Genomic DNA, 12,981 nt, shown 5'->3' with positions numbered 1-12,981 from the left:
TATAGTATCTGCCCCTCACCGTACAGAGCTCAGTGTCCTGTAATATAAGATTATTATATAGTATCTGCCCCTCACTGTACAGAGCTCAGTGTCCTGTAATATAAGGGTATTATATAGTATCTGCCCCCCTCACTGTACAGAGCTCAGTGTCCTGTAATATAAGATTATTATATAGTATCTGCCCCCCTCACCGTACAGAGCTCAGTGTCCTGTAATATAAGATTATTATATAGTATCTGCCCCCTCACTGTACAGAGCTCAGTGTCCTGTAATATAAGATTATTATATAGTATCTGCCCCCCTCACCGTACAGAGCTCAGTGTCCTGTAATATAAGATTATTATATAGTATCTGCCCCTCACTGTACAGAGCTCAGTGTCCTGTAATATAAGATTATTATATAGTATCTGCCCCTCACCGTACAGAGCTCAGTGTCCTGTAATATAAGATTATTATATAGTATCTGCCCCTCACTGTACAGAGCTCAGTGTCCTGTAATATAAGATTATTATATAGTATCTGCCCCTCACTGTACAGAGCTCAGTGTCCTGTAATATAAGATTATTATATAGTATCTGCCCCCCTCACTGTACAGAGCTCAGTGTCCTGTAATATAAGATTATTATATAGTATCTGCCCCCTCACTGTACAGAGCTCAGTGTCCTGTAATATAAGATTATTATATAGGATCTGCCCCCCTCACCGTACAGAGCTCAGTGTCCTGTAATATAAGATTATTATATAGTATCTGCCCCCTCACCGTACAGAGCTCAGTGTCCTGTAATATAAGATTATATAGTATCTGCCCCTCACTGTACAGAGCTCAGTGTCCTGTAATATAAGGGTATTATATAGTATCTGCCCCCTCACTGTACAGAGCTCAGTGTCCTGTAATATAAGATTATTATATAGTATCTGCCCCCCTCACTGTACAGAGCTCAGTGTCCTGTAATATAAGATTATTATATAGTATCTGCCCCCCTCACTGTACAGAGCTCAGTGTCCTGTAATATAAGATTATTATATAGTATCTGCCCCTCACTGTACAGAGCTCAGTGTCCTGTAATATAAGATTATTATATAGTATCTGCCCCTCACTGTACAGAGCTCAGTGTCCTGTAATATAAGATTATTATATAGTATCTGCCCCTCACTGTACAGAGCTCAGTGTCCTGTAATATAAGATTATTATATAGTATCTGCCCCCTCACTGTACAGAGCTCAGTGTCCTGTAATATAAGGGTATTATATAGTATCTGCCCCCCTCACTGTACAGAGCTCAGTGTCCTGTAATATAAGATTATTATATAGTATCTGCCCCCTCACTGTACAGAGCTCAGTGTCCTGTAATATAAGATTATTATATAGTATCTGCCCCCTCACTGTACAGAGCTCAGTGTCCTATAATATAAGATTATTATATAGTATCTGCCCCTCACTGTACAGAGCTCAGTGTCCTATAATATAAGATTATTATATAGTATCTGCCCCCTCACCGTACAGAGCTCAGTGTCCTGTAATATAAGATTATTATATAGTATCTGCCCCCCTCACCGTACAGAGCTCAGTGTCCTATAATATAAGATTATTATATAGTATCTGCCCCTCACTGTACAGAGCTCAGTGTCCTGTAATATAAGATTATTATATAGTATCTGCCCCCCTCACCGTACAGAGCTCAGTGTCTTGTAATATAAGGGTATTATATAGTATCTGCCCCCTCACTGTACAGAGCTCAGTGTCCTGTAATATAAGATTATTATATAGTATCTGCCCCCCTCACTGTACAGAGCTCAGTGTCCTGTAATATAAGATTATTATATAGTATCTGCCCCTCACCGTACAGAGCTCAGTGTCCTGTAATATAAGATTATTATATAGTATCTGCCCCCCTCACCGTACAGAGCTCAGTGTCCTGTAATATAAGATTATTATATAGTATCTGCCCCTCACCGTACAGAGCTCAGTGTCCTGTAATATAAGATTATTATATAGTATCTGCCCCCCTCACCGTACAGAGCTCAGTGTCCTATAATATAAGATTATTATATAGTATCTGCCCCTCACTGTACAGAGCTCAGTGTCCTGTAATATAAGGGTATTATATAGTATCTGCCCCTCACTGTACAGAGCTCAGTGTCCTGTAATATAAGATTATTATATAGTATCTGCCCCCCTCACCGTACAGAGCTCAGTGTCCTGTAATATAAGATTATTATATAGTATCTGCCCCCCTCACCGTACAGAGCTCAGTGTCCTGTAATATAAGATTATTATATAGTATCTGCCTCCTCACTGTACAGAGCTCAGTGTCCTGTAATATAAGATTATTATAAAGTATCTGCCCCCTCACTGTACAGAGCTCAGTGTCCTATAATATAAGATTATTATATAGTATCTGCCCCTCACTGTACAGAGCTCAGTGTCCTGTAATATAAGATTATTATATAGTATCTGCCCCCCTCACCGTACAGAGCTCAGTGTCTTGTAATATAAGGGTATTATATAGTATCTGCCCCCTCACTGTACAGAGCTCAGTGTCCTGTAATATAAGATTATTATATAGTATCTGCCCCCCTCACTGTACAGAGCTCAGTGTCCTGTAATATAAGATTATTATATAGTATCTGCCCCCCTCACTGTACAGAGCTCAGTGTCCTGTAATATAAGATTATTATATAGTATCTGCCCCCCTCACCGTACAGAGCTCAGTGTCCTGTAATATAAGATTATTATATAGTATCTGCCCCCTCACTGTACAGAGCTCAGTGTCCTGTAATATAAGATTATTATATAGTATCTGCCCCTCACTGTACAGAGCTCAGTGTCCTGTAATATAAGATTATTATATAGGATCTGCCCCCTCACTGTACAGAGCTCAGTGTCCTGTAATATAAGGTTATTATATAGTATCTGCCCCTCACTGTACAGAGCTCAGTGTCCTGTAATATAAGATTATTATATAGTATCTGTCCCTCACTGTACAGAGCTCAGTGTCCTGTAATATAAGATTATTATATAGTATCTGCCCCTCACCGTACAGAGCTCAGTGTCCTGTAATATAAGATTATTATATAGTATCTGCCCCCCTCACTGTACAGAGCTCAGTGTCCTGTAATATAAGATTACTATATAGTATCTGCCCCTCACCGTACAGAGCTCAGTGTCCTGTAATATAAGATTATTATATAGTATCTGCCCCCCTCACTGTACAAAGCTCAGTGTCCTGTAATATAAGATTATTATATAGTATCTGCCCCCCTCACTGTACAGAGCTCAGTGTCCTGTAATATAAGATTATTATATAGTATCTGCCCCTCACCGTACAGAGCTCAGTGTCCTGTAATGTAAGATTATTATATAGTATCTGCCCCCCTCACTGTACAGAGCTCAGTGTCCTGTAATATAAGATTATTATATAGTATCTGCCCCCTCACTGTACAGAGCTCAGTGTCCTGTCATATAAGATTATTATATAGTATCAGCCCCTCACTGTACAGAGCTCAGTGTCCTGTAATATAAGGGTATTATATAGTATCTGCCTCCTCACTGTACAGATCTCAGTGTCCTGTAATATAAGATTATTATATAGTATCTGCCTCCTCACTGTACAGAGCTCAGTGTCCTGTAATATAAGATTATTATATAGTATCTGCCCCCCTCACTGTACAGAGCTCAGTGTCCTGTAATATAAGATTATTATATAGTATCTGCCCCTCACTGTACAGAGCTCAGTGTCCTGTAATATAAGATTATTATATAGTATCTGCCCCCCTCACTGTACAGAGCTCAGTGTCCTGTAATATAAGATTATTATATAGTATCTGCCCCTCACTGTACAGAGCTCAGTGTCCTGTAATATAAGATTATTATATAGTATCTGCCCCCCTCACTGTACAGAGCTCAGTGTCCTGTAATATAAGATTATTATATAGTATCTGCCCCCTCACTGTACAGAGCTCAGTGTCCTGTAATATAAGGGTATTATATAGTATCTGCCCCCCTCACTGTACAGAGCTCAGTGTCCTGTAATATAAGATTATTATAAAGTATCTGCCCCCTCACTGTACAGAGCTCAGTGACCTGTAATATAAGATTATTATATAGTATCTGCCCCTCACCGTACAGAGCTCAGTGTCCTGTAATATAAGATTATTATATAGTATCTGTCCCTCACTGTACAGAGCTCAGTGTCCTGTAATATAAGATTATTATATAGTATCTGCCCCCCTCACCGTACAGAGCTCAGTGTCCTGTAATATAAGATTATTATATAGTATCTGCCTCCCTCACTGTACAGAGCTCAGTGTCCTGTAATATAAGATTATTATATAGTATCTGCCCCCCTCACCGTACAGAGCTCAGTGTCCTGTAATATAAGATTATTATATAGTATCTTCCCCCCTCACCGTACAGAGCTCAGTGTCCTGTAATATAAGATTATTATATAGTATCTGCCTCCTCACTGTACAGAGCTCAGTGTCCTGTAATATAAGATTATTATATAGTATCTGCCCCCCTCACTGTACAGAGCTCAGTGTCCTGTAATATAAGATTATTATATAGTATCTGCCTCCTCACTGTACAGAGCTCAGTGTCCTGTAATATAAGATTATTATATAGTATCTGCCTCCTCACTGTACAGAGCTCAGTGTCCTGTAATATAAGATTATTATATAGTATCTGCCCCCCTCACTGTACAGAGCTCAGTGTCCTGTAATATAAGATTATTATATAGTATCTGCCCCCCTCACCGTACAGAGCTCAGTGTCCTGTAATATAAGATTATTATATAGTATCTGCCCCCTCACTGTACAGAGCTCAGTGTCCTGTAATATAAGATTATTATATAGTATCTGCCCCTCACCGTACAGAGCTCAGTGTCCTGTAATATAAGATTATATAGTATCTGCCCCCCTCACCGTACAGAGCTCAGTGTCCTGTAATATAAGATTATTATATAGTATCTGCCCCCCTCACCGTACAGAGCTCAGTGTCCTGTAATATAAGATTATTATATATTATCTGCCCCCTCACTGTACAGAGCTCAGTGTCCTGTAATATAAGATTATTATAAAGTATCTGCCCCCTCACTGTACAGAGCTCAGTGACCTGTAATATAAGATTATTATATAGTATCTGCCCCCTCACTGTACAGAGCTCAGTGTCCTGTAATATAAGATTATTATATAGTATCTGCCCCCCTCACCGTACAGAGCTCAGTGTCCTGTAATATAAGATTATTATATAGTATCTGCCTCCCTCACTGTACAAAGCTCAGTGTCCTGTAATATAAGATTATTATATAGTATCTGCCCCCCTCACCGTACAGAGCTCAGTGTCCTGTAATATAAGATTATTATATAGTATCTTCCCCCCTCACCGTACAGAGCTCAGTGTCCTGTAATATAAGATTATTATATAGTATCTGCCTCCCTCACTGTACAGAGCTCAGTGTCCTGTAATATAAGATTATTATATAGTATCTGCCTCCTCACTGTACAGAGCTCAGTGTCCTGTAATATAAGATTATTATATAGTATCTGCCCCCCTCACTGTACAGAGCTCAGTGTCCTGTAATATAAGATTATTATATAGTATCTGCCCCCTCACTGTACAGAGCTCAGTGTCCTGTAATATAAGATTATTATATAGTATCTGCCCCCCTCACCGTACAGAGCTCAGTGTCCTGTAATATAAGATTATTATATAGTATCTGCCCCTCACCGTACAGAGCTCAGTGTCCTGTAATATAAGATTATTATATAGTATCTGCCCCCTCACTGTACAGAGCTCAGTGTCCTGTAATATAAGGGTATTATATAGTATCTGCCCCTCACTGTACAGAGCTCAGTGTCCTGTAATATAAGATTATTATATAGTATCTGCCCCCCTCACTGTACAGAGCTCAGTGTCCTGTAATATAAGATTATTATATAGTATCTGCCCCCCTCACCGTACAGAGCTCAGTGTCCTGTAATATAAGATTATTATATAGTATCTGCCCCCTCACTGTACAGAGCTCAGTGTCCTGTAATATAAGATTATTATATAGTATCTGCCCCTCACCGTACAGAGCTCAGTGTCCTGTAATATAAGATTATATAGTATCTGCCCCCTCACCGTACAGAGCTCAGTGTCCTGTAATGTAAGATTATTATATAGTATCTGCCCCCCTCACTGTACAGAGCTCAGTGTCCTGTAATATAAGATTATTATATAGTATCTGCCCCCCTCACTGTACAGAGCTCAGTGTCCTGTAATATAAGGGTATTATATAGTATCTGCCCCCTCACTGTACAGAGCTCAGTGTCCTGTAATATAAGATTATTATATAGTATCTGCCCCCCTCACTGTACAGAGCTCAGTGTCCTGTAATATAAGATTATTATATAGTATCTGCCCCCTCACTGTACAGAGCTCAGTGTCCTGTAATATAAGATTATTATATAGTATCTGCCCCTCACTGTACAGAGCTCAGTGTCCTGTAATATAAGGGTATTATATAGTATCTGCCCCTCACCGTACAGAGCTCAGTGTCCTGTAATATAAGATTATTATATAGTATCTGCCCCCCTCACTGTACAGAGCTCAGTGTCCTGTAATATAAGATTATTATATAGTATCTGCCCCTCACTGTACAGAGCTCAGTGTCCTGTAATATAAGATTATTATATAGTATCTGCCCCTCACTGTACAGAGCTCAGTGTCCTGTAATATAAGATTATTATATAGTATCTGCCCCTCACTGTACAGAGCTCAGTGTCCTGTAATATAAGATTATTATATAGTATCTGCCCCTCACTGTACAGAGCTCAGTGTCCTGTAATATAAGATTATTATATAGTATCTGCCCCTCACTGTACAGAGCTCAGTGTCCTGTAATATAAGATTATTATATAGTATCTGCCCCTCACTGTACAGAGCTCAGTGTCCTGTAATATAAGATTATTACATAGTATCTGCCCCCCTCACCGTACAGAGCTCAGTGTCCTGTAATATAAGATTATTATATAGTATCTGCCCCCCTCACTGTACAGAGCTCAGTGTCCTATAATATAAGATTATTATATAGTATCTGCCCCTCACTGTACAGAGCTCAGTGTCCTGTAATATAAGGGTATTATATAGTATCTGCCCCTCACTGTACAGAGCTCAGTGTCCTGTAATATAAGGGTATTATATAGTATCTGCCTCCTCACTGTACAGAGCTCAGTGTCCTGTAATATAAGATTATTATATAGTATCTGCCCCTCACTGTACAGAGCTCAGTGTCCTGTAATATAAGATTATTATATAGTATCTGCCCCTCACTGTACAGAGCTCAGTGTCCTGTAATATAAGATTATTATATAGTATCTGCCCCTCACTGTACAGAGCTCAGTGTCCTGTAATATAAGATTATTATATAGTATCTGCCCCCCTCACTGTACAGAGCTCAGTGTCCTGTAATATAAGATTATTATATAGTATCTGCCCCCTCACTGTACAGAGCTCAGTGTCCTGTAATATAAGATTATTATATAGTATCTGCCCCCCTCACTGTACAGAGCTCAGTGTCCTGTAATATAAGATTATTATATAGTATCTGCCCCCCTCACTGTACAGAGCTCAGTGTCCTGTAATATAAGATTATTATATAGTATCTTCCCCCCTCACTGTACAGAGCTCAGTGTCCTGTAATATAAGGGGATTATATAGTATCTGCCCCTCACTGTACAGAGCTCAGTGTCCTGTAATATAAGATTATTATATAGTATCTGCCCCTCACTGTACAGAGCTTAGTGTCCTGTAATATAAGATTATTATATAGTATCTGCCCCTCACTGTACAGAGCTCAGTGTCCTGTAATATAAGATTATTATATAGTATCTGCCCCCCTCACTGTACAGAGCTCAGTGTCCTGTAATATAAGATTATTATATAGTATCTGCCCCTCACCGTACAGAGCTCAGTGTCCTGTAATTTAAGGGTATTATATAGTATCTGCCCCTCACTGTACAGAGCTCAGTGTCCTGTAATATAAGATTATTATATAGTATCTGCCCCCCTCACCGTACAGAGCTCAGTGTCCTGTAATATAAGATTATTATATAGTATCTGCCCCTCACTGTACAGAGCTCAGTGTCCTGTGATATAAGATTATTATATAGTATCTGCCCCTCACTGTACAGAGCTCAGTGTCCTGTAATATAAGATTATTATTATATAGTATCTGCCCCCTCACTGTACAGAGCTCAGTGTCCTGTAATATAAGGGTATTATATAGTATCTGCCCCTCACTGTACAGAGCTCAGTGTCCTGTAATATAAGATTATTATATAGTATCTGCCCCCCTCACTGTACAGAGCTCAGTGTCCTGTAATATAAGATTATTATATAGTATCTGCCCCCCTCACTGTACAGAGCTCAGTGTCCTGTAATATAAGATTATTATATAGTATCTGCCCCCTCACTGTACAGAGCTCAGTGTCCTGTCATATAAGATTATTATATAGTATCAGCCCCTCACTGTACAGAGCTCAGTGTCCTGTAATATAAGATTATTATATAGTATCTGCCCCTCACTGTACAGAGCTCAGTGTCCTGTAATATAAGGGTATTATATAGTATCTGCCCCTCACCGTACAGAGCTCAGTGTCCTGTAATATAAGGGTATTATATAGTATCTGCCTCCTCACTGTACAGATCTCAGTGTCCTGTAATATAAGATTATTATATAGTATCTGCCTCCTCACTGTACAGAGCTCAGTGTCCTGTAATATAAGATTATTATATAGTATCTGCCCCCCTCACCGTACAGAGCTCAGTGTCCTGTAATATAAGGGTATTATATAGTATCTGCCTCCTCACTGTACAGAGCTCAGTGTCCTGTAATATAAGATTATTATATAGTATCTGCCCCCCTCACCGTACAGAGCTCAGTGTCCTGTAATATAAGATTATTATATAGTATCTGCCCCCCTCACTGTACAGAGCTCAGTGTCCTGTAATATAAGGGTATTATATAGTATCTGCCCCTCACCGTACAGAGCTCAGTGTCCTGTAATATAAGGGTATTATATAGTATCTGCCTCCTCACTGTACAGAGCTCAGTGTCCTGTAATATAAGATTATTATATAGTATCTGCCTCCTCACCGTACAGAGCTCAGTGTCCTGTAATATAAGATTATTATATAGTATCTGCCCCTCACTGTACAGAGCTCAGTGTCCTGTAATATAAGGGTATTATATAGTATCTGCCCCTCACTGTACAGAGCTCAGTGTCCTGTAATATAAGATTATTATATAGTATCTGCCCCTCACTGTACAGAGCTTAGTGTCCTGTAATATAAGATTATTATATAGTATCTGCCCCCTCACTGTACAGAGCTCAGTGTCCTGTAATATAAGATTATTATATAGTATCTCCCCCCTCACTGTACAGAGCTCAGTGTCCTGTAATATAAGATTATTATATAGTATCTGCCCCCCTCACTGTACAGAGCTCAGTGTCCTGTAATATAAGATTATTATATAGTATCTGCCCCTCACTGTACAGAGCTCAGTGTCCTGTAATATAAGATTATTATATAGTATCTGCCCCCTCACTGTACAGAGCTCAGTGTCCTGTAATATAAGATTATTATATAGTATCTGCCCCCTCACTGTACAGAGCTCAGTGTCCTGTAATATAAGATTATTATATAGTATCTGCCCCCCTCACTGTACAGAGCTCAGTGTCCTGTAATATAAGATTATTATATAGTATCTGCCCCTCACTGTACAGAGCTCAGTGTCCTGTAATATAAGATTATTACATAGTATCTGCCCCTCACTGTACAGAGCTCAGTGTCCTGTAATATAAGATTATTACATAGTATCTGCCCCTCACTGTACAGAGCTCAGTGTCCTGTAATATAAGATTATTATATAGTATCTGCCCCCCTCACTGTACAGAGCTCAGTGTCCTGTAATATAAGATTATTATATAGTATCTGCCCCTCACTGTACAGAGCTCAGTGTCCTGTAATATAAGATTATTACATAGTATCTGCCCCTCACTGTACAGAGCTCAGTGTCCTGTAATATAAGATCAATATATAGTATCTGCCCCCCTCACCGTACAGAGCTCAGTGTCCTGTAATATAAGATTATTATATAGTATCTGCCCCCCTCACCGTACAGAGCTCAGTGTCCTGTAATATAAGGGTATTATATAGTATCTGCCCCTCACTGTACAGAGCTCAGTGTCCTGTAATATAAGATTATTATATAGTATCTGCCCCCCTCACCGTACAGAGCTCAGTGTCCTGTAATATAAGATTATTATATAGTATCTGCCCCTCACTGTAAAGAGCTCAGTGTCCTGTAATATAAGATTATTATATAGTATCTGCCCCCCTCACTGTACAGAGCTCAGTGTCCTGTAATATAAGATTATTATATAGTATCTGCCCCCCTCACTGTACAGAGCTCAGTTTCCTGTAATATAAGATTATTATATAGTATCTGCCCCCCTCACCGTACAGAGCTCAGTGTCCTGTAATATAAGATTATTATATAGTATCTGCCCCCTCACTGTACAGAGCTCAGTGTCCTGTAATATAAGGGTATTATATAGTATCTGCCCCCTCACTGTACAGAGCTCAGTGTCCTGTAATATAAGATTATTATATAGTATCTGCCCCTCACTGTACAGTGCTCAGTGTCCTGTAATATAAGATTATTATATAGTATCTGCCCCCTCACTGTACAGAGCTCAGTGTCCTGTAATATAAGGGTATTATATAGTATCTGCCCCCTCACTGTACAGAGCTCATTGTCCTGTAATATAAGATTATTATATAGTATCTGCCCCCTCACTGTACAGAGCTCAGTGTCCTGTAATATAAGGGTATTATATAGTATCTGCCCCCTCACTGTACAGAGCTCAGTGTCCTGTAATATAAGATTATATAGTATCTGCCCCTCACTGTACAGAGCTCAGTGTCCTGTAATATAAGGGTATTATATAGTATCTGCCCCTCACTGTACAGAGCTCAGTGTCCTGTAATATAAGATTATTATATAGTATCTGCCCCCTCACTGTACAGAGCTCAGTGTCCTGTAATATAAGATTATTATATAGTATCTGCCCCCCTCACCGTACAGAGCTCAGTGTCCTATAATATAAGATTATTATATAGTATCTGCCCCCCTCACCGTACAGAGCTCAGTGTCCTGTAATATAAGGGTATTATATAGTATCTGCCCCTCACTGTACAGAGCTCAGTGTCCTGTAATATAAGGGTATTATATAGTATCTGCCCCTCACTGTACAGAGCTCAGTGTCCTGTAATATAAGATTATTATATAGTATCTGCCCCCTCACTGTACAGAGCTCAGTGTCCTGTAATATAAGGGTATTATATAGTATCTGCCTCCTCACTGTACAGAGCTCAGTGTCCTGTAATATAAGATTATTATATAGTATCTGTCCCTCACTGTACAGAGCTCAGTGTCCTGTAATATAAGATTATTATATAGTATCTGCCCCCCTCACTGTACAGAGCTCAGTGTCCTGTAATATAAGATTATTATATAGTATCTGCCCCCTCACTGTACAGAGCTCAGTGTCCTGTAATATAAGATTATTATATAGTATCTGCCCCCCTCACTGTACAGAGCTCAGTGTCCTGTAATATAAGATTATTATATAGTATCTGCCCCCCTCACTGTACAGAGCTCAGTGTCCTGTAATATAAGATTATTATATAGTATCTGCCCCCTCACTGTACAGAGCTCAGTGTCCTGTAATATAAGATTATTATATAGTATCTGCCCCCTCACTGTACAGAGCTCAGTGTCCTGTAATATAAGATTATTACATAGTATCTGCCCCCTCACTGTACAGAGCTCAGTGTCCTGTAATATAAGATTATTACATAGTATCTGCCCCCTCACTGTACAGAGCTCAGTGTCCTGTAATATAAGATTATTATATAGTATCTGCCCCTCACTGTACAGAGCTCAGTGTCCTGTAATATAAGATTATTATATAGTATCTGTCCCTCACTGTACAGAGCTCAGTGTCCTGTAATATAAGATTATTACATAGTATCTGCCCCCTCACTGTACAGAGCTCAGTGTCCTGTAATATAAGATTATTATATAGTATCTGCCCCTCACTGTACAGAGCTCAGTGTCCTGTAATATAAGATTATTATATAGTATCTGCCCCCCTCACTGTACAGAGCTCAGTGTCCTGTAATATAAGATTATTATATAGTATCTGCCCCCTCACTGTACAGAGCTCAGTGTCCTGTAATATAAGATTATTATATAGTATCTGCCCCTCACCGTACAGAGCTCAGTGTCCTGTAATATAAGATTATTATATAGTATCTGCCCCCCTCACTGTACAGAGCTCAGTGTCCTGTAATATAAGATTATTACATAGTATCTGCCCCCCTCACCGTACAGAGCTCAGTGTCCTGTAATATAAGATTATTATATAGTATCTGCCCCCCTCACCGTACAGAGCTCAGTGTCCTGTAATATAAGATTATTATATAGTATCTGCCCCCTCACTGTACAGAGCTCAGTGTCCTGTAATATAAGATTATTATATAGTATCTGCCTCCTCACTGTACAGAGCTCAGTGTCCTGTAATATAAGATTATTATATAGTATCTGCCCCCCTCACTGTACAGAGCTCAGTGTCCTGTAATATAAGATTATTACATAGTATCTGCCCCCCTCACTGTACAGAGCTCAGTGTCCTGTAATATAAGGGTATTATATAGTATCTGCCCCTCACTGTACAGAGCTCAGTGTCCTGTAATATAAGATTATTATATAGTATATGCCCCTCACTGTACAGAGCTCAGTGTCCTGTAATATAAGATTATTATATAGTATCTGCCCCCCTCACTGTACAGAGCTCAGTGTCCTGTAATATAAGGGTATTATATAGTATCTGCCTCCTCACTCTACAGAGCTCAGTGTCCTATAATATA

General features: G+C 39.4%; 1 protein-coding gene across 1 annotated transcript in view; it reads right to left on the bottom strand.

Annotated features, from left to right (window-relative positions):
• The window catches only part of LOC130305904 (ATP-binding cassette sub-family C member 8-like), a gene marked incomplete at its 5' end in the record, with an annotated part of 52,170 nt that overhangs the window by 2,414 nt on the left and 36,775 nt on the right, over positions 1-12,981 (bottom strand).

The sequence above is a fragment of the Hyla sarda genome, unplaced genomic scaffold (assembly GCF_029499605.1).
Source record: "Hyla sarda isolate aHylSar1 unplaced genomic scaffold, aHylSar1.hap1 scaffold_1342, whole genome shotgun sequence".
Taxonomy (NCBI): domain Eukaryota; kingdom Metazoa; phylum Chordata; class Amphibia; order Anura; family Hylidae; genus Hyla; species Hyla sarda.
The sequence above is the reverse complement of the archived record's forward strand: the minus strand, read 5'-3'. Positions and strand labels throughout refer to the sequence as shown.